Source organism: Lichenostomus cassidix, chromosome 4A (assembly GCF_008360975.1).
Source record: "Lichenostomus cassidix isolate B80296 chromosome 4A, HeHo_3.0, whole genome shotgun sequence".
In the NCBI taxonomy this organism is placed as follows: domain Eukaryota; kingdom Metazoa; phylum Chordata; class Aves; order Passeriformes; family Meliphagidae; genus Lichenostomus; species Lichenostomus cassidix.
In genome coordinates this window covers 2904285-2927304 of record NC_139485.1, presented here as the reverse complement: position 1 = coordinate 2927304, position 23020 = coordinate 2904285, and the positions used below count along the sequence as shown (strand labels likewise).

The window sequence follows — 23020 nt, the reverse complement described above, 5'->3', positions numbered from 1 at the left end:
CTGCCTGCTGGAGCTACTGAAGAAGAGATTTTTATTTTTTTTCCCTGCTCCCACTCTGGCTGAGCCAGTGTTGTAATCATTTCTTCAATCAGCAAGATAATCTGGGAAAATCATCGTGGAGAGCTGTGTGGACTGTCAGACCTCAGCCTGGCTGGAAGTGCCACTGACCCACCCAGCTGGGAGGGAAGAGACAAGATGATGGCACAGTGGCCAGGGAGAGGAGCAGGCAGTGGCACCAAGCTCTGAACTACCAGCAGTGACACCTTGGGCTGTTTTTCCCATGTATCAATGAGTGGATTTATCAGTGGTGATCAGCTCCCATTGCTGAACAAGCTCTGCTGGGCTGTTTTCATTGGCAGCTGGGTAAAAATAGAGTCAGACCCAACACATCCATCACCTGCAGCCCCTGCTCTGAGCCTCAGGGTTCCTGTGCTGCAGGATCTCTACCTCTGGCTCTATTTTGGTTTTCTTCCTAATTCTGTCATTCAAACCTGACTGAAGATGCTTGGAAGGAAGAGGAAAACTCGTGTGCTCAATTCTCAAATAAATGTTTCCCAGTTGCAAAAACAGGGCTATTTTAGACAATACTATGTCTAAATTCACCTGCAGCACCTTTGGGATATGAAAACATGCAAAACCCACAAATTCTCTTTCTCTGAATTAAATTCCAAACTGTGGTAAATATGGAGGGATTAAAAGCCAAATTCGTTGCATCTGCAGACCAAAGGGGACAGGAAGACAAGGAATCTGTGCCCTGTGGGCAGTGAGCACACCACTGGCATTTCACAGCTTTTTGCACAAATGGGACCAAAAAGAGAGCACTGGGTGGGCAAGGAGCAGCCACCCTGCTGCCATGAGGGTGCTGGTGCCTGGCAGTCACTCTGTGGAAAGGGAACAAACTTCCAGACATCTCCCCTTTCTAAAGACTTCACAGGAGAAAGATAGATATTTTTCAGGGGCTTCCAGATAGAGAAGAAAAATCTGAAAAATCCAGATATTTGAGTACAGAACATCTCAGTGTGGGGAGATTACCTCTTCCCCATCTCTGACTTGGCATGGAGGAACTCTCTCCTTTACCAGATCTAAACAATGCAGATCACAATCCCCTTTCCATGCAGCTTCCCCATCACATTGGATCCAAGTTCAGGCACACCTCACCACCAAATCCTGCAGCCTGAGCCACCCAGATGGCTGCAGAGCTGAGAAAGAGAAACATTTCCACAAGCAAAAGGTCTCTCTGGATGTATTTCAGAATGATGGAGAGCGAGCATCACAGTCTGCAGGGCAGTCAGAGTTTGTCTCAGTCGTGGTTTTGCACAAGTCAGCTCTGCTCATCACATCCTTCACTGCCACTCTGCTCACACAGTCCCCGGACAAAAAAGCAGGGTGGTTTATGGGGAGCTGGAAATGCCATCCAGAAAAGAGAAATCTTCGTAGAAAGAAGGTGGGAGGGAGCTCCTCCTGACAGTGATAATAAACAGAATGGTCTGCAGATAAAATAAAGAAGCAAAGCCAAATGCTGGTTCATTAAGAGAGCTCAGGAAAGAGCCTAGAACTGCAGACTGGACAGTTTTTGAAGACCCACAGAAAGGCTGCAGGCAGTAAAAACACATTCATTTAAAGTGGAAAAATGTTGCTCTCAAGAGCACTAAGCAGGCAAATCCAAAAGACACCAAAAAATGCTGCACAGATATAAAGCAGCCTGGGAGAGGAGTAACACTTCTTATAATTGAAGGAATGCACAGAATCAGGTTTTTGCTTCCACTAATGCCCTGAAAGGTTCCTGAATAATATCTCCAGTATAAAACTTGCTTATTCAACCTCCAGATCATTTCCATAAAGCCAGAGATTCGGGTCAGAGATCGGTAGGAGTAACCACCTTATTTCTTAATCTTTGCCATACTTACATTGTGCCCTTTGGCTACAAACAATAATAACACCCTGATCTTTTGAGCCACAGATCTAAAAGTACTTCTAAAAGGACAGACAGCATTCATCCTTGTGTTGTATGGACTAGAAATCTGCAGCAAAAGAGAAGTTACTTATTTCCTCCTTGTGACAGCAAGTGATAACCAGGCAGGATACCCCATAAATACAAATACACATACAGATTATAGAGCTATAATTTAATAGGTGTAACAGATCTTTGGTGCTTGTTGAGGCAAGCCCAGTGCCAGAGAGGTCTGGAGTGCAGTAGTTTTCTCCCGTGGAAGTGATGATAAAAGCTAGAAATGTCCAGGGAATTACCAGGGAAACATTACCAGGGAAAAACCTTATTTTAAATATCCCACAGGGCTGCTCTGTCACCCACTGAAAAATCTGCAGGACATTATCTTGGAAATCAGTTCTTCATCTTCCTAAGGGAACTTCTCACGTGGGCATAGGATGCCTTTTTTCCCTCCAAGCCCTTGTCTGCAGTATACCTTAATGTCCCTGCTTTTTTAAATTTCTGTATTTTCTTTCACCAAGATACTATTCTAAAATTTTCTCCCATTTTCTTCAGGATTTAATTTTGCAGTTTACTTCCCTGTTCAGTGAAATGTTCATTCTTCAAGACACCTCAGCTTTCAAGAGACATCCGAGGTGAGGCTCGTCAGCTTCTCTTCAGCAGAATTTTATTCTGTATGCTCTGGGATTTAGGCTCAGCTACAGAAGAACTGCAGGGGGTTCATGTTGAAATTGAGCTGTATTCCTTTGGCTGCAGCAGTGGGCCTATGCAAAGGAAATGCACAAATCCACAAATAAGGCTTGGCACGATTTCCCTGCTCTGCCTAATGCCGACATTTGCAAGCTCTGTTTTCCCAAACCTCTTGCTTCCAAATTCCTGCACCTGCTAATTTGTTAATTCTGTTTTCACTGAGTTTAGACTTATGTATTCTTAATTATGCTAATGAAGAATAAACTGCTTAAAATATTAATGTTTTGCAAACCTTAAGAAGAAAACAGTTAACAAATACCTTGCCCCTGGGTCTGTCTTAAGTGTTGGATTCACAGACCAGTCCAAGGCATCAGTTTTTCTCTTGAGGAAAGGTTGTGTCCTCCTTTTCCCCTTTCTCCTCTCTTCTGATCCAGCCTCACTTTCTCCTTTTCTGTCTGACCTCTGGTGAGAGGAGGATCTCACAGGTTACTGAAGATCATCCCCAAGGTGGTAATTACCACAGATGTCTCCACTGGCTTTCTTTTCCTCTCTTGCTATTGATCTCTCCTCTCCCCTCCTTGCTCTACTGCCTCCCAGCCAGTGTCTGGAACCTGCTGGGAGTTCCTGGGGTGCCACAGAGCTCTGTCCCCTCCCTGTCCTCTGTGCATCCCTTAGACACCTCTGCCAGGCAGGAGAGGTGTAATTCTGGCACAGGAGTGAGGTGTGAGACAACCTGTGCTCCCCACAAGGCCAGAGCTGTGCTCCCATCCTCATGCTCCCACAATTTCACCAACTCACTTTGCACTCCTGGTTTATGCCTTCCTGGCCTCTCCATAAAGCATAGGTGAGGTCATGGCAGCCAAAATTGCACCAAAATTGTGATTTACCGTGCATGAAAGGGATGGTGAGCACTGAACCTGCAAGGAAGGAAGGTGACTAATTACTTCATTTACCAAACAACTACCTGCAGACTGTTCCTGGCTGCTTGGGTTTTCTTCCTCCCTGTGCATTCCTGATAAAAGCTGTGCTTTTTATGCTGCCAGTCTTTCCTGAATGTCTGCGTGGAGCTGCTAAATCACAGATTACAACGTGTAGGATATCGTTCTCACCATCGCCCTGACAAGGCAGCATTGTTTCTTACAGGACAGATGGCTCACAAGATACTGATCTCTGCCAAGGGAGCAGCCATGCACTGTCTGCAAAGTGGCTCTAAAGTGACTCTGAAAGCAACTGTTTTGGCATTAAGATTGAGGTTGAGGATAAAGCACACCAAGGAGCAGGCCATGTGAGCAGCAGCACTCTCAGCAGCTATCAAGGAGCTGTTTCACCCCAGGAGAGCAGCTTTCCCCAGGGTTGAGTGCTCCCCTAACTGCTCACAGTCTGCAGACTAGACTAGATTACAGTCATGCCATGCTTGTCACTTCCCTGGGAGTCTAGCCACACTTGCTGGGGTTTATTTTCAGCCCTGAGCTTTGGGAGTTCAATAATTATATGAGAATGTGTTCTTCTGGGAGGGGAAAAAAAAGTTTCTAGCCTCTGGGGTGTGAAGTAAAGAGTGTGAGTCACAGAGTGAACTTCATTGATGCAGAAAACAGACAGAAAGTGTCCCAAATTCTCTGGGTTTAAAAATCTCCTAACTTTAAGCCAAAGTTTGCACATTGGACGTATGGGACAGAGAGGGAAGAAATGGGCCTTGGAGCCCAGGGACTTGGCAGTACTAAAATCATAGAATCCTAGAATCACAGAATCAGAAAATCACAGAATCCTAGAATCACAGAATCATAGAACATCCTGAGGTGGAAGGGACCCCCAGGGATTGTCCAGTCCAACTCCTGGCCATGCACAGACACCCCAACAATGCCACCCTGTGCATCCCTGAGAGCATTATCCAAACACTTCTTGAGCTCTGTTAGGCTTGGGACCATGATCATTCCCTGGGGAACTGTTCCAGTCCTACAGCTCCTTCATTTGGGGATGCCAGCTCTTCTCTGCAGGCCACTGCACCTCCTTCTCTGCAAGTCCTTTCCTGCCTGGAAAAACCCCAGCACAGTCCTTGCAGCCAGAGATGTGTTTGTGCTCTGCTCTGGTGGCAGGTCAGGGTGCTGGTGGCATTTCGTGCACTGACTCAAGCCCACACACTCCAAGGACTGCCTGCTCTGCTATTTATAAACTAAAAGGGAGTTATCACTCACTCAGCACAGTGCAGAAGCATCACTGGTGTTCTCCATGAAGGCAGTTTTGTACATCCATTAAATCAGATCTCATCCACCCTTGCTCACAGGGAATGACAGAGGATCCCTTTCACTCAATCCAATACAGCAGCCACCAATTTAACACCACTTTTGGCAGAGGAGAAATGCATTTCTGTACTTGCTTACTGAACAGCCAAGGCCTGCTGGAGCTGCTCTGCCACAAGACACCTCTATTACTGCCACGCTGAGCTTAAAATCAGCTGAGAAAATATCTTACACACTAGAGAACTTTATTTAAGCACAGTCATGAGTGTGGCTAGAGACAGAAATGCAAACAGAGTGGATATTACCAGATAGGCACTATTTCCAAAGGGCCCCTCTCCTGCAAATCCCTGCCTACTGACACATCAGCTTGGGGAGCCCTGAAAAATAGGAACTACCAGCACCCTATTTTTTAAGGAAAACAAAGCAGGAGGCACTTCCAGCTTTTGAGAAAATATCCAGGGCAGTAAAAAACCTCATTCTACTCCACACCTTCACCACTGACTGCCAGCTGAACTCCTTGTGGAAGCCTGCAGAGGAGAGTAAGACCTCCCTGCTGATGTTTTCCCCACTGATGTTTTCCCTCAAACAAGGCACTGGAGCAGCAGATGTACAGTGATGATGCACTGCTGGTCTCTCTGACAAGCACTGTTCTTCCAAATCCTCATTTTCCTTTGGTTTTCTCTTGCTTTTTCATCTGCAAGCTTCCGTCCTCGGTGGCTCTGAAGGATCTGAAAATTCAGGTATCTGATGCTTAGACAGCTACAGGAGTTAGCAGAAAGGAACAAAGGGCTCAAAAAGGTTTGAACAGTCCCATCCATCTCAGTGAGGGGTTTAATCCTGGGGCGTGATCACTGCTGGTGACAATGACAATCCTTAGACAGGAGAGGAGATGGAAAGTTACCGGTTTGCATTATTTTCCTTTGTAATATCCTTATTACCCTCCTTACTTCCATGCCTGGGTGATGTTTGAAGACACCCCCACCTGTTTTGCCTCACCTAAAAGGAGCTACACGAACAAAAATTGTACAAGAAGTGAGCTGTGATGAAGGTGTTCAGTGGAACACAGGAAGCAGGCAGAGAATTCAGGTAACTCTGCTCACTGCTGGAGGGAGCAGTGCAGACATCACACATCACTTGGACTCAGTTTCACCTGCCATGGGTTACTTTTCCAGCTTCTGCTTGCTCAGGCTGACCCCAGCCTGACTCTGAGCCCCCTCCTGCTGTGAACACAGCGTTCAGAATGCAATCCTCCCTTGCCAGGGCTATTTGCAGCTCTCAGCACTGGCTGGAGGCAGCAGTGTCAGGCTCAGATCCCTTTGCAGAGCTACCTGGGGCTTTCTGCACTGCTCCCCAGCTCTCTGCAGGGCTGGCCAAAGCAGCACCACCACAGCAGCCCAGTTCTTCACACATCATTAGCTCTGTGGCAAAACAAGCAGAATTAATGTGCGGGAAATGAGATTAGTGCCCAGCTCTGCCCTGACTTTGGCTTCTGTCAGAGATGTGAAGGGCTTGGTGCTCCCACTGGAACAGGGTCTGTTAGAAAGTCCACCCCATCACATGTGGCAAAATAGCGTGTGGGTGACATCCCAGAGGTGCCTGAGAGCTTCTCTCGGGTTGGAGGAGGAATCAGGGCTCTGACTGAGACCTTCAGCAGCAGCATTTGAGCCATCTGACAGTCCCATCCCAGTGATGTGGCAAACTGGGGATTTTTCCACTGCCTTTCTGGGGAAGCTTTGGGCAGTTTTTCATCCCTGCACTTCTGTTTGCTGCTCCCGTTTGGTTTGAGGGTGTGTGGCACCACTGGTGCCTACAAGAAAGCACAACAGGAGGCTCTGCTCTTGGTTGCTGTAACAGGAATCTATTCTGTTTCTAAATTTTTTTTTTGCCTTCTACCCATATTCAATAAATTTCACTGCACAGATCTCCTCTTCAATATACTGTCAGCACTCTTCTTTCCAGCTATGTAAAAGCAGATAAAGTATCTGATTGAAAAACAGATACAAAGGGCTAAACCCAGCAAGTGGCAGAGATATTAAATGAAGACCTGGGGATTTTTTCCCTTACTCTTTCCATGGGCATTGGCATAATGACCATGTACAGCTCCATAATTTCAAGCTCTATGGTTTTACACATTTCCTTGTTCATGTAATTAGCTGTTAGCATTCCTGAACATTGTCCATTACATTTTATTACCCACAATCTAGTTTTCATAGAAGAGCAGCAAAAATTACTGCAAAAATAATATCCATGGAAGACATGTTACATGCATCATCACAAGGGAAAATTGGGACTTTGCTCAAATTCTGAGCTGTTCCTAGACAGACTGCACAATTGATTAAAATACTGAGTCTGGTCTTGCTTCTGTCACAAATCTAAAATTAATTCCTTGACTCTTCAGGATTACCCTGCATTCCTGCTACCTTAATTACATACAGGCCTTAATTTGGATTCACCAAAAGTATTCAGGTTCACAATTTCCTCAAAACCTAATTTTTCAGGCTTCTTCTGTAACTATACTGAAGGAATATCTTTTTATCTAGTAGCTATTTACATCTAGTATATGCATTAAAAAAAAAACCAAACCAAAACTAAACTAATTTTTTACTCTGATGAACTAAGGCCAAATTCTTCTAAATGCACTCAGGTTGTCTTCCCTGAGTCCTGTGTTTTGAAGTGCCATGAGGGACCTGAAATACCTTTTTGTTTAATATTAGAACTTGTAGCCTATCTATCTTTCCTCAGCTTCTTCAACCTGTTTGCTGAGATTTTCATCCCCTGCTCATTAATTACCTCTGCCAGCACAGCTCTCCACTGCAAAGCCAGATCAGGACCAACTTTCCTGTCCTCTCCAGCACTCAGAGGAGCCCCTGCATTCTGCTTTCTCAGCTGAATCTCACTGCCAATGAAAACCTCTTTTCAATTCTGCCTAAAATGCATCAGGCCAGTTGTTTGCTATTCACTTTCTTCACCTACCTTTGGCCCAGCTCTGACTCTTTCCCCCAGAGCTGCAGCTCAGGTCCATCTTTACTGATTTCTGATGAATTTACCAGCAGCAAGCACCTCTGACAACCACAACCCCTGCTCTCCTGTGCAGCCCCTGCAGCCACATTTTCCCCAGCTTTCATACAGGCAAGCATGGAAAACTACAGGACATCAGCCATGCCCTGAATTTAGGTAGTGCAAAGTTAGCTTTTTGCCTGTTTGGCTCTCTCTGTGTGAGCACAAGTATTTCCTTTCTCCCCACAGTGAGGCAGGGATGCTGGTGCCCTTGCTCATCCCACAGATCCCAGGGCAGGAAGTCATCCCCTGCTTTGTCAGGAGGTGTTCCAGCTGCAGAGAGAATTGGTGCACCTCTTTAGTGTCTCAGTTCAATCCTATGCCCTAAGGAACTTCTCCTAAAAGACATACTGAGAGTTTCCTGCAATTAACTCTTTCTATGTGAGCTTAGTAAGGATCCCGTACAGATGAATCCAAGCATTTTGTCTTTATTGGTCATTTGTTACTTAAACAGACAAATTTGCCTTTTTTGCCCTCTGGTTGTGTCTGGATTTCCACAATGAAGAGGAGGAGGGCTATGAGCCACATGGGCTCTCCCCATATTATCCTGGTCACTGCAGCTCTTCCCTCTATCCTGCCTTTGCTCCAAGCTCTACCTTAAAATAATTCAAGGTGCTGTTTGCTGCTGACCCCACTGACCTGGCAACTGCTGTGCATCACAGCCTGGCCCTGTCACTGCTGGGTTTGCCCCATCATTCCTGCCTGTCTCCTGCCATGGAACATGGCACTGCAGTCCTTGTCCCATTCCCAAGGCCAGGCCTTGAGGCTCTGAGAGCCATTTATTCACAGCATGCAATCTGGAGAGATTCCAAGTTGCAGATGCTTCTCAACCTCAAGTTTTTATTTTTCCTCCTGGTACTCTGCATTGTATTTCATCCCTGAGGTGTCACAGAACAGTCCACCCTCGCTCAGTCACGGATGATTTATTTACCTGAGAAAAATCAAAATATTTTGCTAAGGGTATATTCTGCACCTCAAAATAAATTATGGTGGCTTTTTTTTTTTTATGTAAGGATTATTACCCAGTTTCCTTTTATTTGCACTTGGAGTTTTCTGTGGTTCTTTTAATGACAGCAGCACTCAAACTCACTCTGAATGTGCTGGGTCAGGTAAAGCAAACAGTGTCCCACTTGTGAGATGCTCTCTGAAGCCAAAAAACCTGCTCAGAAAATCACACTGCCAGTCCCAAACCTCTGCTGACTTAGCCAAGAAACCATGCATCACCTTCCAGGGCAGCTGCAGGAGTGAGGGCTCTGGGGGAAAGAAGCTGGATTGCTCCAAGAATTCCCCTGGATTTCAGGAGAGCTCCTTGTAAACCCTCAGCAGCAGAGTCTGGACTGTCACACTGTGACTGACAACAAATGTCACTTGGCTGACATTTCAGGTGGGAAGACAATCAAATGCTATCCGTATGTTTCCCAAATTTCTTTCTGGAATTCAGCTTTCTACGAAAGAAAACGAGGGGCAGCGACAGCTCTGGGGATGCTGCACTTGTGCCAAAGATCCCCCAGTCTGATCTGCTCCAAACCACACACAAACACTGCACCAGATAATGCCACAGACAGCGAGGGGAGGTGCTCAGCACACCTCGAGAATGTCCTCCTTAGTGCCTGGAAAAGGTGATACCACTTAAACACACACACATGCACACCCCATCCCTCTCTGGGGGGAAAAACCAAGATTTCCCACTCTGGTTTGTGCAGTGATCGATTCCCAAAGCCACAGCAACATGCACAGAGCCATCCAGCTCCCAGATCTGTTGCTGACAGTGGATCTGGTTCACAAGAATGACATCTCTGTTGCAGTGCAGCAGGAGGTTTGCACTTGCATAAGCTGATAAATGCGAAGCCAAGGTGACTCTACTTCATGGATTGCATTAGCATAGCTGCAGCTCCTGAGGGCACACGGTGAAGCCTGAGCAAGCAATATCAGCAGCTGCAGCCTTGCAACCAACAAAATCACAGGGAAAAGCCTCCCTCCTCACACAGACAATGCAGGACAACAGCTCAGGGAGTGTTTGCAGCCTGCTGGGCTCAGGGCAGAGGCACTGAACACACCAAAGGATGAATATTGCCTGCTAGAGAGACCTCCTACATGAGATTATTACTTTCCATTAAATTGAACAAAAATACCCAGGTTCTGGAAACAGTGTCTCTTTGTAACACCTGCATGACTGGATGAATAAATCTGTTTTAATTAACTGCTCCTTTTGTAGTAGGCTGTAACAAAATATTGTGAGAAAGTGAGAGGCTGATAGCTGGCTTTGAGATTTCAAATAACCCTCTCCTAATTAAGTCTGTATATATTTATGTGTCATCTTAGTAGAAGAAAACACTTAGACCAATCAACTCTTTTAACTTTCTTTTCTATTTTCTTTTCCATTGTTAGTTATTAATTTACTATGCTCTTCCTTCACATTGCTTCAGCCAAAGTAGAGCCAAATAGTTTCAAACACATTTAGTGCCCTCTGAATTTCACTCTGCTTATGCAGATCCACTTGTTCTGCAGACTCCAGCAACGTAACTCCTAATTGAACAGGTAAAACTGAAAGCAGAAGTCACTGTCTTGGATTCCTTCCAATGATGCCATTGGCTGGACTCTTCAAATTAAAACTCTTGTCCAGCTCAGCAGGGAAGGTATTGCAGAGCTTTGGGAGCACATCAAAGCATCTCTGGGCACTGCTTCTGTTTCATGTCCCACCACTGTGCTCTGTCACATGCTGCTACTGAGCTCCTTCACTTCTCAGCTCCAAAGCCTGGGAAGCTTTAAGTCTGTTGTCACTCTCACTTTCAGGCTCTCCTCAGCAGCCCCAAAAACCAGGAAGAGAAGAGGACAGTGAGGAGTATGTTCCTGTACCAGGGCTCTGCTGGGCTTGGGTGTTTGCAGCCTTAGGGGGAGCTTTAGAACCAAGCAAAGCACAAATATGGACCAAAACAGCACCATCTCCCCATGCCTTACATATCTGTGAGCAGAAATATGCTGTGGGGTAGCAGGAAACACTGGGAGGGCTCTGCAAAGACTGTTTTGACATCGGCCTGGAGGGTGAAGATGCTCAGGGCATGGCCTGTTCTGGGCTGTAACAAATACAAAATTCACTCTCTCCACAATCACATGCTGTCAGATTTTAATATTTCCTTTCAACTAAAGCTGTGTTTTTCTTTCCCATAAGGTCTCCCCAGCTGCCCAGCCATGCAAGGCACTGTCAGCAGTGCTACAAACACATCCTGGCTGGTCTAATGGCAGCAGGTGTCTGGGTTTCCACCAGGAACAGCCCATTATTACTTTGTAGTATCCATCAGTTCCCATGGATTCAGGCAAAGTGCACTCATGCTCCAAACATCTATGAAAATGGAGATGTTCTAACTAAAAAAACTGGTATTCAAACACCCCCTGTGTTTCCAGCACCTTCACTGCACTGAGGAGGTCCATCTGGGATAGAAAAACGTGCAGTCTTGCTCTTTCAAGAGTGCATTTCTCAGGTGCAGGGCGTTCTCGTTAGTACCAGCTCTTGATAATGATAATTGATCCATATGGACTAAACAAGAGTGTCAGATGGAAGACATTAGATTGGGCCTCTGGTTCCAAACCAAGATAAAAAAAGAATGAATTTAAATGAGGCACGAGTAGGTCTACTTAAGTGTTGGTTAATTTGGAAACAAACCAGTACTTTTGAAGAGCATCAGTTATCTATGATATTTATAAATTATCTTTCCTGTAAAAGACTTCACTTCCACTGAAGGACTGCCCATACTCTTCACGTTTCACATCTGAGGTCTCAGTTCTTTCCGATTCAATTCCCCGTTTAGAACTCACAAAGGCATATTCTGTATGTTGAAATCACAACAGATGAATAAAATGGGAATCTCTCCATCCCCAAATCCACCCAGCAGGATGGTGCCCCTCGTGTATCCATGGTTTTAGCAGCACTCTTTTGTTGGTTTGCTTCTGAGCTAATGAACTGAACTCTGCCAGCTTTGTGTGGCACTGCCTGGAGGAAGGAAGAGCCCTGGCTTGGCCTTCTCAATCTCACACCATCATGGGTGTGCTGCTGTTTCTCTTTCCCTCCCGTAAAATGGGTGGAAATGCTGCTAATCTATCCTAACTCCACACTAAGAGGCTCAATCCACAAAGCCGATTTAAACCGCAATACGGGCACAGGAATAATGCCATTAACATACTTCACATCTTCCTGAAGTGAACAAGAACTGAAAGCCTAATTCGATTTCTTTTTTTTTTACCTCTGCATTCCCTTCGTAATGCTTCAGCCTTTGAGCACAGGAACACACCCTGGATCAGGAGGATGCTCTGTGCCACAGAGCACACAGAACCACACCCTGTGGCTGCCCAAAATCTCCTACAGGCATTGTGGGAAATGAGAGACCAACCTACAGGCTGGCAAAAGCACGTTTGGCCAAACATACAGGAACACCAGAGCCATTTGTAGAACCTGGAGCAGGGTCTGACATGCCCATAAACAAGAAAAAAAATCCAGCTAGCAATGGAGTTGCTGTAAATAATCTGACAGCAGAGATTTGACAAGTGTTTGCAGTCTTATCCCAGTTTAAATGTTGAGACAATCAGGCACAGCATCCTCTCACAGCCTCAGAGCTCCAAGTTTGGTGGTTAAAGGACTTCAGCCAAGCAGAATAACCACATTAAAGGACTCCAAGAGGGGCTCTGCAGCAGAACTGCAGGAATCACACCTCTGTGACTCTTCACCTCAGCCTGGCACAGTGCAAAACCACACACTCAGCTTTTACCCAGCCCTTTGTAACTCCATGCTTCCCCAGGGCTGAGCCTGAACTCCTGCCCAAGCTTCTGGGCTGAGTCAGCCTCCATTCTGGGAGGGACAGAAGGATGCTTCAGGTGTCCCTGCTCCACACACACACACCTCTGGGCACTGAGGGGAAGCTCTGCATGCAGAAGCAGGAAAAAACAGCTCTGATGCTAAAAAAGCAAACACACAGAACAGCCCTGAACTGGCCTGCTCTGCACAGGTCAGTGACACGGGAAAGAATGCCTTGTTTCCAGCTGGTTTTTGCAGGAGAGAAAGATTAATCCCAAAATGTATGGGAAGGTCATGGCAGCAACCTCACTCTTTCATTACAGCCCAAATGCTTCACCCTGAATTTTGGTGCCATCACCTAGGGTGCCTTAAAAAAAAATGAAAATAAACTCTTCAGAGGACAGTGAGAACATCTGAAATAAAACATTGTTCTTCATGCCCAGATCCAGAGCTCGCTAAAATAAGTGGGAATTTTTTTTATTTCCCACTTCTGCTGCTTCTGTGCTCACAGAGGGGCCCTTCAGTTTTCACCAGCAATTCAACCCACAGCCAGTCCCAGGAATGGCTGGAGAGAAGAGGCTGATTAGAGCCACAATTCCCTTCAGCCAGACAAGAACTGGAAATTCTGAGAATTTAACTCAGCCTTGGACTGGAAACGTCCCTGAGCAGGGACCAAGCAGAGCTAATAAGTGACAAATCTGATCTTTATTCCCTACAGACAGACCAGTGTTGGTGGCCTGAATCCCAGCCTTGCCTTGTCTTTCCCCAGCTCACTGCTGAGAGATTTAACTACCAAGCCCTTGGATTCTCTAGATGCTCCTCTTTGCATAAATAATTAAAAACTTAGGGAACTTGCTGACTGTTGTGCTTGAAGACTGGAGTGACATACCAGGAATCTACAAGATTTCTGTGGGACGAAACCACCCATCCTGTGCTTTGTTCCATTCAAAAGCACCCATTTTAATTTTTGTTCCATTCACGAGTACATTCAAATCTTTGGTAAAACCAGAAGACAACCCAGCAAAATCTGCTTGTATCTGTGCTCCCTAACCCACTCCATAGGTGGATGGCCAGTGCAGATGAACTATTTTTGACTGGAGATCGTCCAGAAACCCTGGCATGTAAAACACTTCCAAAACACCTCTTCCTTTCATCCACTGCACCATCCTGCATTTAATTTCAGCCAAGCCACTCTTCATCCTTCCTCTTCCCCAACTATTTCAGTCAGCCAGGGGTTCATGTGGCTCCCATGGACAGCAATGGGTTTATTTTTGGGAGGGATGCCTCCCCTCCCTGCTCCCATTCCGCGCCAGTAGCTGAAGTGATGGCTTGTTGACTGCTGATATTCCCACTCCTGTCTTTGACAGGCAAGGCTCCCACTCACCAGCTGCTCAGCCTGGTGGATTAGGTTACAGCCAGGGTGCAGGGAGAGCTGCAGGAGATGCCGTGGAAGTGAGGATGCTCTGGGGCGCGCAGGCGCAGCTTTGCAGGACCACAACAAACCCCTGCAGCTCCCAGCTGGGTGATCCCAGCAATGAGATCCTGTACACCAGCACCGACCCCTGCCAGCAGGGGAGAAGTCAGGAGAGCTGGGAAGGTACCACTCCAAACCTGGCATTGTTTCAAGATCCTAAAAACCCACAGACAAGTGTCAGAACATTTGCCCTAACACCCCATAAACACAGAGCTCCGAGCTTAAACAAAGATGTGCATTTTCAGGCAGGAGCTTGGTTTAGACTTGAGACTGAGAAGCCTGGAGTCCTTTTCCCAGCTGCAGAGTATCTCCCTGCCCTGGTCTGGGTTCAGCTTGGGCCCCTGAAATCCATAGCACAGAGGAGGGACTCAGGGTCTGTCTGGAACAGGGATGTGGTGCCTCTCTCCTCAGCATCCCAGCTGGGCCTGGGGGATCAGCCAGGACCTCACAGGAGCTGCTGTCCCTGCTGAGGAAGCAGGAGGAGCTCAGGGCTGTGTCTGGCCAGCCCTGCTCCCTTCAGCAGCTCCTGGGCACATTCAGCTCCAGTATGGCCCTCAGACTCTCCCTAAAGGAAAGTTAGCCTTTGTTTTCTCGCTGAAGAATGGGATATTGCAGCAGAAGCAAACTTTTAAGATTCTTCAGAGGTTCAGGCTGCTCTTCCCCCCAAGGATCCCCTGATGGTGTTATAGAGGACAGAAAGATCTGGGTAAAGGATTTTCACTATAGTCTCTGCAGGGACTTTGCAGCTTTTTGTTCAAACACTCTCTGTGCTCTCCTGCCCTCTTCCACAGATCAGATTTTACTTCCTTTGTCCACATAACCTCTTCTTTTCAGTTAGAAAATCCCTCTCTTGCAGCAGATACTTCTCTTTGAATCAGCTTTCCCAGTAGCTCCTCAGGGACCTCACAGCCCCCATCCACTCAGTCCCTCACCACATCCCTGCTTCCAACTCCACCTCACAGGAGAAAGGGGTGACAAGGCACTGACATCCTAGAAATCCTTATTCCTCTTGCTCCTATTATGAACAATTTTAGGGCATTAGGACAATTTTATAAACCTGGAGGTCTTTCCACCTGGAAACTTTCAAATAGCCCAATACACAGAGATTTCCATTAACTGCAGCTCCAGGCTAAGTAAGAGATCAGCACCTCCATTTCGTAATGCAGCACAAACCAGAATGAACAGGACACAAAGAGCGAATGAGAGAGTGGAATTATTTCATCTTGTTGTCCCAGCCAGAGCCCTGAGCCCCAAATGGCTTCATCCTCTCACGGCTTTTGTCAGTAAGGCTTCACACAATGGAATTCTTGCAGCTTCCTATGTTAATCCATTAATACCTGTGAGAGCAGGCTGAAATCTCTACCCTGGTTATCATTCAGGAGCCAAAATGCCCAATAAACACTGTTCCATGAGCTCTGTCCTTCCCTCTTTATTTTAATGAGAAGAAAACGATTTGCAGTTTTAGCGAGCTGTGCAGGTCAGAGCTGGGAGAGCACAGGCATGGATTCAATCCCTGCTCCTTCTATCCTGGATGCCATCCCTAGTGCTGGGCAGCAGTCTGGGTGCCCTTCTGCACTCTCCCTGCATCTGGCACTTGCAGGGAGCCAGAGGTTGCACCAGAGCTTCGTGCTTCCTCCCCACTCTCTGTGCGTTCTGAACTCGCCTCGTGGTTTTCAACCTGCTCAGGCTTTTGCCCTCCACAGTACCCTGTGGTAATGAGCATTACAATTTAATTAGCAGGCATGATAGGGAGCCTATCTGACTCTATTCAGGTGCTTAAGCCAGACTTTCCCCGAACAGTGAATCAGATTGCTCTCTAAGGATGCAAAGAGGGGTGCAGGACACGTGAGAGGGGCCAGGGAATTGCTTCAGTTCTCACTGGAACATGTTCACTGCACGTGAAGAGGGAGAGAGAGGGAGAGAAACGAGAAGGGAATGAGGACAAAGCAGCTTCCTGGCTTGAATCCAGAGCCTGAGCTGAGAATAAATAATACTACGTGTCTGAGGAGCTAACAGAAACACCCATAATTCCCATTAGCAGAAACCATCCTGCTGTGTAAGTCAAGGCTCCTGGCATGGCCACTGTGACCAACACCATGTAAAACCTGATGTGCTCTACAGAAAATAAAGTATGGAGAAAATGAGGGCCAAAATCTACCTGCTACTCATACTCCTTGTCTCTCCAGTTCCTCCTCTTCCCAGCCATCACCTCACAGAAAACACTGCAAAGATGCCATACCTACAGCCACACTTCCCTTCTTGACTACTCATTGCTTCCCAAGGCACGAAACCTCAGCAAGAGCACAACTTTTATCCTGAAGAGCTCCACACAACACCACAGCATCCCCTTTACAATGACACCAGTGGCCAAAACGTGAGGCAGCTTATCCAGCAGGGAGGCAGAGCTCCAGGGAGCTGATCCTCAGGCAGCAGCAGGAGGGAACCAGCCCCAGCTCTCCTTGTTTCAACTCGGGATGCCAGCACATTTCTTGCTTCCCCAAGAGGGGACTTAACCTAACTTACCCTGAAAACACACTGAAGCGGAATCGCTCTGACAGCTGAAAGGAATAAAAATCCTGCCCCAGCTTTCCAGCCACTGCAGTTCCCTCACACAGAGACAGCTCCATCCTCCCATGGCTTCTGGGTCTGGGCACTCAAGAGTACCTGGCTGGCAAGATGCTGTGGTGCAGTGATTTGTGCTCCCTGGCCATCTCCCTTGGCAGGAAAATCAGCTGAGAGCAGCCTTTGCCTTGCTCTGATTTAGTGCTTGTCTAGCTAAGAAACCCACAGTGGTTTAAAAGCCACTGACCTGCTCTGGTGCTGCTTAATCTGAACCACAGGCTGGGGCAGGACCCTTCTGCAGTTATTCATCCCAACCCCACATTGCTCTCCAGGATTTCAGGTTCAGAAACTTTCAGGAATCCCTAGCTAGCTTGCATTTTTTTTTCCTCCAGATTGGACCTCGTAGAGACAATGTGGAACAACAACCCACCCCTGGCAGCACCCTGTCTCTGTGGGACAGGCAGCACAGCTGGTTCCCAGCTCTGACCCACTGAAATGGGCCAAACACAGGTGCTGAGATGACCCTTGGCACCAGGCTGGCAGCCCAAGCAACTGCCAAACCCTGCTTTGTGAGCAATTCTTGCACTGAGGCACTCATTCCCTACAGGTGCCTCTCATCTCCAGAGATAAAAGACCATAGCAAATCCAGACCCGAGTTTTTGCTGGTTGCATCCTGTGCTGAACTTGGTGATCTTTGCTAATGATGGCTTTATAAATGTCTCATCCTGGAGGTTGGCTTTTCTCTGCTCTTCTCATGTTTTCCTTTCTCTGTCTCTAGCCAGAAGTGATTTACATGTTTGTTTACTCTGAGCTACATTCATCTGAGTCATTCAGCAACCCTCTACCCACAATCATATTACAGCAAATTTGGAACTGGAGTCTCAGGGAGTGAATATTATGCTGTTGTCAAGATGAGAGTGGGGGGCCATATTCTGCCACTGGGTTTCAGGAAAAACTGACTTTTGCTAGGAACATCTCAAAATCCAACAGCCTCATAATCCCCTGTGTTCTACATTGCTTCATAAACGAGGAGAAAATCCAGACAAACAAATTACTCTATATTTACACCAGTTAGAGTGTAACAATTAGTAGGATTTGGCTCATTTTGTACAAATTATACTACTGTACTTGTAGGAATAATCTATTCTGTTTCAAACTAATTTTAGCCACCCTTAAGTGCTCTTCCATCTGTTGTCGAAAAAAATTATTTGCACATAGCTATTGTGAATTTTCTTCTCCAAGGTATGTTTTCAAGAACTACAGCTCTCAAAAAACAACATAATCATATTATTAGCAAGACTCATAGCTCAGCTGACAGTACCTTGTCTATTAAATCCACAACATGAAAAGACCTCAGAATTGACATTCTAAGAATTTTTTAAGGTTGCCTGAAATAAATCTTTGCAAAAAGCAAGCTGATCAAAGAATTCTGAGCTTTGCATTACCTTTAATGCAATTCTAGAAGCAATTCAGAGATTCTACCAAAGCAGAAAGAGGTTATGAAAAGTAACAACACCTCTTAAAAAATATATTACAAAACCAATGAGATTTCAATACGCTACAGTGAAAGCAATGCACATTAAAATAGAAATAATTCTCTCAGAAGCCCAGTAATAAAAATAAGGAATTCTGTTAATGTTCTCTGCACTTGAAAAATACATTCAAGCTGATCAGAGGTCAGTCAAGCTCAAGTCCTTTTCCATCTAGTTTCTCTTCACCACTTTACAAGAAAAAAAAACAAACAAAAAACCCCAAAAAACAAAAACAAAAAACCAAAAACCAACACCTTTTTCTTTACTTTTAAGGCTAGAAATGTACTCTGTGGCAGTATCTGAGGCACATCTCCTGCCTAGGAAGACTTGCACTGGGCTGATAGTGTAGTGATCCCTGCTGCAGCTCAGAAGTACAAGCAGGTGGAACAGCAAAGCCCCACCAGAGAGCTCACAGCGGCCAGGGGGGTGTCATGGTCAGGAAAAGCACCTTCATGTCTTCATCCACCACTGACATCTGAAAGGGTCTGGGGCTGAAGTGTTTCTTCAGCTGATAATTACTGCCAAGTTACATGCAGGGAAATTGTAGGAATAATCCCTGCAAATATGGACCGAACAAAGAGTGACACATCTGATAACACCCAAATGGGGGCTGCTTTTCTGCCTTTTCTCAAGAAACAACACTAGATTTCTTAACGAGGGAGTATTAGTCAAAACCCCATCCCCTTCAGTCTGCTCTGGAGCTCTCTGAAGAGAAATTTGGCTACAGTTCCAACAAACTGCTTAAAGATACCACTTTAACCTCCGAAAAGCATTTTTAAAACAGCAATATAGTAATTTGCATTTACACAGTACCTGCCTGGCTGGAAAGTGTTTTCAAGGGCTTCTGAGTAGCTTCACGGAGCCCTGGGAAGCAGTGACACAGGATATGCCATCATTAAGGAGAAGGCAGTCAACACCGATGAAGACTGAGAGCCTTGCCCAGGATGAGGCAGGATGTCCACAGAACAGAAAAACCCTCCTCAGCTCTCCCGTGGGGACAGGCACACGCACACAGAAGCACCGTGGCCATAAAGACAATTCTTTTCCCAAAAATCTTTCCTTGCAGCTTTGATCCCGGTGGGTCCCTTCGTACTCGGGATATTCTGAGCTCCTTGATCACCTCTTGCATTCTGCACAGGGCACTGCATTACATAAGCTTGCTTGCACCGAGATGCACCGGGCACAAAACTTGGGGTTTACATCTGACCGGCAGAAAGATCAAATCTTTTTCACAGTATAGCGGGAAAGTTAAGAAGAAGTGATCAAACAGACTGGGAGTTCAAAGCGATGCTGCTCGGGAATGCAAGACTTGGTACATGACTGTTCAACCATGTTACCTTAGAGCATGGAGAATTTAATGGGAGACTTGCACATTACCATATTCATAACCATGACTAACAAATCTGTTGTCAATGCCACCAAAAATATCACACAAGCAGAATGTTTTTATACCAAAGAGACCACTGAAGTCATGGCTCCATAGTAAACAAATGAACTTTCGAAGAGTGTTGAAAATCAGCCCTTTTTTCTGGTTTGTTGGTTTGGGGGTTTTTTGGGCTGCAGAATTTGATAAACTGTAAACTGCGAGATGCCTGGTAGTTCAACGAGGGGTCGGTAAAAGAAGCTTTTTTTTTTTTTCCCCCTGCTAGCATCACACCAGAGAGCAGCCCTCCGGTATCACTGTCACCCTTCCCATGCTGAGGGCACGTGGGTCACCCAGACGGCTCACAGCCAGGTCAAGGGCCGCCCGAATGAATAACAATTTAAATCGGCATTTAGCCCACTCCGCCAGGGTGCCGGTGGTGGGTGAGTGCTGTCATTCAGGGCAAGGGCAGACAAAATCCAGTACCGTCCTTTGGGATGCGAGTCCCGGTTCTGCCAGCAACTCTCTTGGGGGAGAGCGGCCACGCATCCCTCCCCGTCCTGCATCCTTCCCGGTCAAGCATCCCTCCTTGTCCCTCATCCTTCCCGGTCCCGCATCCTTCCCGGTCAAGCATCCCTCCCGGCACCGCCGCTGGCAACTTCACCGGGAGCAGCGCTCCCCGCCGGGGCAGGCGGTGCCGGTGGCTCCGGGGAATGCGGGCACGGAGCGGCCCCGACCACCAGCGCCTCGCTCCGGGGCACGGGGCTCCAAGTTGCGAGAGTGCCCGGGGGGCTCTGTGCCCCATGCCCCGCCCGCTGCCCCGTCCCCGCTCACCTCCGCGCCGCTCCGTCAGGCGGTACTCGCCGGGATGCCCGTGGGCCCGGGGCGCGGCGCCGCTCCGCTCGTCCGCGATCCGCCGGCCGGCCCCATGCCGCCCGCCCGCTGCCCGGCCGGTCCCTACGCCGCTGCCCGCGGCCCCGCGGCTCCGCGCCGCCGGCGGGCAGGGCAGGGCGGCCGCCGCATCGCGCTCCGCGCCCCGGCGGCAGCGGCGGGCAGGGCTGCGAGCCGCCTCCCCAAAAACCCCGCCGGGGCTCCCCGCGCCGCTCCCGCCGCCTCCGGCCGTCCCTCGGCGGCAGCCGGGCCCCAGCCGAGCCGAGCGAGCGGAACCGAGCGGAGCTGAGCGGAGCACAAGGAGCGCCCCCCGCACCCGCTCACCGCACACGCCGCCCCTCGCACACGCCCCGCACACGCACACAGACACACAGCGAGACACACACCCCGCACAGAGACACACACCCTACACACCGAGACACGCACCCCGCACAGAGACACACACCCTACACACCGAGAGACGCACCCCGCAAACACACACGCACCCTACACACCGAGACACACACCGAGACACACACCCCGCGCACACACATCCCTCCATACACACCCCACTCAAATGCGGGTACAGCCGCACCTCACACACTCCCCCACACCCATCTTCCATTGACACTCTCACACGGATACAGCCACTTCACACACACATACACATGCATGTTCCCATTGCATGCACACATGTGCCAGCTCCTGTGTCACTCACACACAGACCCCACACACAGCCTCACACACACACGGCTTTGGGCTGGGACAGGGTTAATCCTCTCCCCAGTATTGGGTTCAGTGTGAGGATGGTGTGGCTCACACCCCAGTGTTGTAGCTGTTGCTGAGCAGGGCTCACCCCAAGCCAGGGCTGTTCAGTGTCCCATGCTCTGCCAGAGCAGGTGCACAGGGAGGGAGCACAGCCAGGACAGCCACCCTGAGCTGGCCAAAGGCATGGCACAGTGTCCCACCCAGTACAGCAACAGGGAGAGCTGGCCAGGGTCATTGATCACTGCTGGGGGACAGGCTAGGCATCTGTCAGCAAGGGGTGAGAGTCTGCTGTGCATGCATCATGTGCCTTTCTTGGGTCTTGTTCCTCTCTCTCTTTTGTTATACCCCTGCTCATTACAACTGGATGATGATGAGGATGATGATGGCAGCCTTCTTCTCCCTTTTCCTCGTTCCCTTTCCCACTGAACCCCCCCAAGCACCACTGCATATCCTGGGGTTCACTTCTCCACTTTCTGCACCTCAAGCCAAATGCAGGACTTTCCTCAGAGCAGGAGAGAGGGGCTGACTTCTGAGAGGAGCTGACTAGGGGAGAGGAACTGACCTCTGAGAAGAGCTGGCCAGGACAGAGGTCACACTGATCCTGTCTCCACTGTCCCACTGTGACATTCCCAAAGCCAGATCCATTATGGGCAGGATCACACCCATGTGGGAGCATGTTGAGGTTCTAACTGTGCTCCCCTGTGTTAATCACGGTTCTGTCATGGGCACAACATCATGGCATTTAATTCTTTTTCCTTTATAAGCACTGTAATTGCTACAATGAGCTTTTCTTACTATTTAATGCTCAATACTGAGGCTTGACAATCAAGAAGAGCCTGTAAGTGGCTTTGTAGATATATTAAACCCATGTCCCACCTTTTAAATGATCAAAATCACTGCCAAACTCCCCTAAATTTTGTGGTGATTTTACAAGATGAATAATCCATGCTCACACTCTGAACTTGCTGCACCTCACTCACACTTCTTTCAACAAGGAAACACTTTCCTTGCTTCAGCCTGTGCACAGGGACCACTTTATGTGTGACAGAGATGAGGAGAAATGCAACCACAGCTTTAATGGTGCACAAAAACGTGGCACAGACAGCGCTGGGCTCTGTGGCTCAGAGTTCCAGAGCCCACCAGCAGCCCTGCCAGGAATGCAGCACCTAAATTGGTCACAGCATCAGGGCAAACTCTTCTTCCCCTGCACACAGCACTGGAGTCAACTCAATATTTTATCGTGCAAATGTTGAGCTGCTCTCCCTGTCCTCTGAGGTTCTGAGCAGCGCCGAGTAAATAATTCACAACAAATCATTTATTCAAAACTTCTGCCTGTGTTTTGTGTCAGTCCAAGAACACAAAATGATGTTCTTCCCGCTCTGGTTCAGCCAACCTGTGTTTAGGGTTTTGGTTCCAAGGGCTGAGGCACATGAGGGGCTGCTGCAGGGGTTTCACTACGCTGTACGTGCTGAGTGGGTGCAGTTGGCTTTGTCAATGACATCCCTTTGTCCCTGTTCCAGTGGGATGAGCTGGATTTACTGCCAGGGAACAGCCTTGAGCCCAAGGAGAGAGTCCATTTAGCAGCCAAGATTAGGTTCAGATTACAGACAGAAAATAGTTCTAGTGAGAAACAAGAAATTGAAGCAAAAGCTTCTCGTTATTGTGTAGAGACAACAGAGGTGGGGGTTTCTCCAGCCTCCCCTTCTGAGTGGTGTCATCAATGTCCTCTCCTA

General features: G+C 47.7%; 1 protein-coding gene across 2 annotated transcripts in view; it reads right to left on the bottom strand.

Annotated features, from left to right (window-relative positions):
• Positions 1-20632, bottom strand: part of TRPC5 (transient receptor potential cation channel subfamily C member 5) — a 93296-nt gene extending 72664 nt beyond the window's left edge. For both annotated transcript variants that reach the window (XM_085060078.1, XM_085060077.1), the window contains exon 1: positions 20484-20632. The gene's annotated coding sequence lies outside the window, so the exon portion shown is untranslated. The remainder of the gene's footprint in view (positions 1-20483) is intronic.
• Positions 20633-23020: the final 2388 nt, after the last annotated feature.